At 32.1% G+C, this 5,459-nt stretch overlaps 1 long non-coding RNA gene across 1 annotated transcript; it reads right to left on the reverse strand.

Moving 5' to 3' along the window:
• Nucleotides 1-1,004: 1,004 nt before the first annotated feature.
• On the reverse strand, nt 1,005-4,052 carry LOC143062209 (uncharacterized). The gene is made up of 3 exons (XR_012974606.1): nt 3,979-4,052; nt 2,650-2,731; nt 1,005-1,449 (listed from the first exon to the last, which is right to left on the reverse strand). It is a non-coding gene; the product is annotated as an uncharacterized LOC143062209 (long non-coding RNA).
• Nucleotides 4,053-5,459: the final 1,407 nt, after the last annotated feature.

Here is a 5,459-nt window from a genome sequence, read left to right on the forward strand (position 1 = left end):
ACTAACTAAGGCCAGTAATGGTACTACACAATAATTGGTTCAATACTTTATAACAATGCGGGATTGTTGCTACCTCATCAGGTGAGTATACACTAATTATGGCCAGTAATGGTACTAAACAATGATTGGTTCAATACTTTATAACAATGCGGGATTGTTGCTACCTCATCAGGTGAGTAAACACTAACTAAGACCAGTAATGGTACTAAACTATAATTGGTTCAATACTTTATAACAATGCGGGATTGGTACTACATCATCAGGTGAGTAAACACTAACTAAGACCAGTAAAAGTGCTAAACAATAATTGGTTCAATACTTTATAACAATGTGGGATTGTTGCTACATCATCAGGTGAGTAAGCACTAACTAAGGCCAGTAATGGTGCTACACAATAATTGGTTCAATACTTTATATTAATGTGTGATTGTTGCTACTTCATCAGGTGAGTAAACACTAACTAAGGCCAGTAATGGTACTAAACAATGATTGGTCCAATACTTTATAACAATGCGGGATTGTTACTACATCATCAGGTGAGTAAACACTAACTAAGGCCAGTAATGGTGCTAAACAATAATTGATTCAATACTTTATAACAATGCGGGATTGTTACTACATCATCAGGTGAGTATACACTAACTAAGGCCAGTAATGGTACTAAACAATAATTTGTTCGATACTTTATAACAATGCGGGATTGTTGCTACCTCATCAGGTGAGTAAACACTTACTTAGGCCAGCAATGGTACTAAACAATAATTGGTTCAATACTTTATAACAATACCTCAGTATCAGTATTTTCCTTTCTTTAGGATTTTTTGCTTTTTAAATTCTTTTTGTTGAGTCACCAGACACCGGCAAAATGTGACAGAACAAAGTCCTGCACTCTAAAAACAAAGTTATAATCACGGTCACTTGTCTTTGGAAAAAATACCTATATACTTTATAAATGAAAAAAGATTCCAGACACAAGTACCTGTGGTTGTAACACTTTTTTTTATACAAAAAGTAAAATCAAGTAAAATACATTGATATAACATTATAACCAGGAAATTGATAAAGTAGATAACCCGGGTGTCATTCGGGTACCAGAGCTTTCACGATTGTTTCACAATACTTGGCCAACGTTAATTATTCTTTCACGATCATTTCTCTCGTTAATCCGAATGACACCCGTGGATAAGATATTTATATATCACTTCTCACACATGAAATGATATTGATACTGGCACTCATCATCATCCCATGCGTATCCGTCTAAAAACCAAGTGTTACCGTCGTTATAAAACTTAAAGTATGCCAAACAGTCTTGATTGTTATAGTTGTTTGGTTGGTTTGGTCCCCAGAAAGTTGGTTGAATCAGCTTTTCTTCTTGTGAATAATTGTTCCATACCCATGTACCTTCAGATTTCAAGTCTGATCCCCCTATCCATATTGAGCTTGCACCTGAAATATAACAGATACATATAAACATATATTCATTCCAATTAATAGGTCCATGATGAATGAAAACTTTATTGCAATCCTTTTTTCATAATTGAATGACAAATAATTTCATTACATAATCATATATAAATTTGAATACACTTAATATTATGATCATACGCCACAGTCGGACCAAACCCATAAGAATTTGTTTTAAAAGCAGTTATAAATAGATCGAATAAATATATAGGGCATATATTCTAAATGGGGCACATATAGACATTTATGTACTATATTGAATAAATAAAGGCAACAGTAGTATACCGCTGTTCAAAACTCATAAATCCATGGACAAAAAACAAAATCGGGGTAACAAACTGAAACCGAGGGAAACGCATATAGTTTCTTTAATTCGAAACATTGATTAATATAAGTTCCAATAATTTTCAATGCCTCAATTTGAGCTTGACACTTGTGTTTTACCCTTAAAAATATTTACCAGGTATGAAAATGTTATCATAGAACTCTTTTCTTAAAGGAATAAAAACGGGGCATTCTTATTATACGATAAAATAACAATCTTATCTTTGTATATATTTATCGGGCAAGGAATGGGAAGGGGATAACATAATTTAAACTATCTAACGAAAGATGCTTTATAATATTGTAACACAATGATGTCTGCTGCACCTCTCTAATTTTGACATGTTAAACGCTTATGCCTGGTTTTTTTTTTGTTCACACATCGTTGTCAATATAATGCAATTTGATGCGACTGTAATACAAATGAGAGGTTTAGCTAGCTTTAAACCCAGGTGTTATCCACCATTTTTCGTAAAAACTTGCATATTTTGATTTAGCGTCACTGATGAGACTTTTGTAGACGAAACGCCCATCGCGGGTACACATTTTACTCCTGGTATCTATGATCATATTACTTGCATATTATGCTTAAAAACTTAAATCGAACACACAAAAAAACGAACGTTAACAATATCAAAAGGGTTTATCTTGGGACAATATTCTTAAGGTTTCATTCTCTTTTACAATGGAATTCAGATGATTTAAACTTTCCATATGATAAAAAAATCAGAAATAAGAAGAGGGGAAGATAAACATTCACAGGTAGATAACACTCATGCCAAACAGACAAAATAGATAAGAATAAATGAAACAAACTTTGACCCCCGATGGTCAACCTAAGGTGCTTCATTAACTTACCACCAAGCTGTCTGATCATATGTTCATTCTCAGAAACACTTGAAACAGTCGCCAATCTTCCTCCCCAGGTCTCACAAAACTCCTGCAAATATTAAAATGCTGAATGAATAAACATGAAAATGCACTTTCTCGTTTTTTAGGATCTTAACAAAGTCAAAAGAAAGAGATAATTTTGGTATCATTGTTTAACTTAGACAGGAATATGACAGTTGTTATCCATTTGTTTGATGTGTTTGAGCTTGTGATTTTACCGTTTGATTAGTGATTCTTCTGACATCAGACTCGGACTTCTCTTGAACTGAATTTTAATGTGTGTATTGTTATGCGTTTACTTTTCTGCATTGGCTAGAGGTATAGAGGGAGGGTTGAGATCTCATAAACATTTTTAACCCCGCTGCATGTTTGCGCCTGTCCCAAGTCTGGAGCCTCTGGCCTCTGTTAGTCTTGCATTATTTTTAATTTTAGTTTCTTGAGTACAATTTGGAGTTTAGTATGGCTTTCATTATCACTGAACTAGTATATATATTTGTTTAGGGGCCAGCTGAAGGAAGCCTCCGGGTGCGGAAATTTCTCGCTGCATTGAAGACCTGTTGGTGACCTTCTGCTGTTGTCTTCTCTATGGTCGGGTTGTTGTCTCCTTGACACATTCCCCATTTCCATTCTAAATTTTATTTCTTTTTTTCAATTTACCTCGGAGTTCAGTATTTTTTTGGATTTTACTTTTGAATTAAAACAGCCCCATATTTCTGAGTCATATAATAATACAGGTTACACTATCTGGTCGAACATGTGCAGTAGAGGGGAAAGTTTAGGTTTATATTTAGTGAAATATTTAGTTTTATTTAAAGATAGCTTAAACCTTATTTATATAAAATATTTTTTGCTTCTAAAAGCTGTTCGATGTACTTTAAGTTAAGCAAGATAAGTATAATGTTTTATATTTTTGATATATGTGTCTTTTTATAAAAGCATCGAATCTTTAGTACGGCGTGATGAATTAAAAACTAGAGATTTCGTTTTTTTTTAGCTGACTTTATAATTCCAATTTTCACAATAAATGTTCAACTTATTGAGTGCCCGAAATAGGTGTGAGATCATCAGCATAAAGAAGACAATTAAATGAAGTATTTGATGGCTATATTGGGTCACAGGTTTCATCTAATTAGATTTGAAATCATTTATAATTATTTTTTTACACATAGTTTTTGTCACTGGTCACTTTGTTTTTAGATAAATTAATTTGTTCTTGGGATATAATGCTCTGTTTTCTAAATAAAATATATTTCTAGTCTAGTAAACATAAAATTTATATTTTATTAAACAGCTTACCAGTATTACTACTTATATCAATTCCCCTGTACTACTATGTTCTTTGGTGTCACCTGATTTATGATTTATTTTTACACAAAATCACAAGAAAAAATCCACACGTAAGGACATAAAGTTTTATAAAGTTTTTTTATAGGCTTAAATATTATAATCTATTAAAGCTTCAAAGGGATTTACTAGATCCTAAATTTTCTGTAACACTTATAAGCAATACAATAAGATAATCTTATAATTGAATCCTTATTGAAATTTTTTTACTAAAGGAGTAGGGGCTTTAATGGCCTAAAATGGCCCCAGATTTACAAAATAATAAAAATTCTAACAGAGCAGATTTTTCTCCATAAATTATTAGAATATGAGTAAATGATTTAAAACAAATGTTTTTATTTAACTAAAAAAGGTTCAATGACGTCATAATGGTAGGTGCAAATGACGTCATAATTGGGAAAATAAGCAAAAATACCAAAAATTTGATGGTTTTTCTAAATATTGACCACCGCACCATGCTTGCACCAATTAGAAATTTTAACATTTTGACAAGTTCATACATATCAAACTTCGGATAAAAAATCTTTTTGGTGCAAGGTTGGTGCGATAGTTTATTTTATATTTTTCATAGCCAAGCGGAGCAATAAAAAGATGAAATTTGCCGTCCAAATTGGACTTTTCATCTGACAAAGTTTAGTTTATACATTCTTATACCTATAGAAACTTATTTTTTTGTTTATGAATGTAAAGTGTATTCCTAATTATATTTTCGTAAGTTTATCTAGATAAATTTCTTTAAAAAATCCGACAGCAATAGACTTCATGTGTAAGGGAGTCAATAACAACTTTGAGGACAATTTTTTTAATTATGAAATTTTAGATAGACCTTCAATATAACAAAATCTGTACATTTCTGATGTTTTTGCTAATTATGAATTCAAAATTTGTTGTTTGAATGGGGCAATCTTCTCTCTCTGGCGAGAAACACGAGATTTATTTCGAAAATGAAACTACCTATATTCCAATTGGATGTGTCTTTGTGGGTAATGTGCATAGAGAACAAGTTCTATAAAATTTGATAGTAAAAAAACGGAAACGGCATAAGGTAGACTATCCGTATATCCGTATAAACATGTATATATATTATTATATAAGTACGCCTGAGCCTGTGACAAGTCTACAACAGATTTATTCATTGGATCACCAGCAGTGATGGTGATACATGGCTGTGTACATTATGTATATACAACTCGTCTAAACATCAACCCAACAATGTAAGATCTGTTAATTTGCAAACGTATATATATATATGGATAATTGACCTTTCCATGCATAGAAACAAGAGCCTGAAGTCTGTAAGCATACTACATGTCTGTTACCTTTTTAAAGGTTATGTTTTGAATAGTTTTATAATCATGCGTAAAAATGAAGTGTAAATTTTAAAATGTGACCCGGCTTTGTTGTTAAGCCCCATTTGTGGGCATGATGTTTTC

This window comes from Mytilus galloprovincialis, chromosome 2 (genome assembly GCF_965363235.1).
Source record: "Mytilus galloprovincialis chromosome 2, xbMytGall1.hap1.1, whole genome shotgun sequence".
Taxonomy (NCBI): Eukaryota; Metazoa; Mollusca; class Bivalvia; order Mytilida; family Mytilidae; genus Mytilus; species Mytilus galloprovincialis.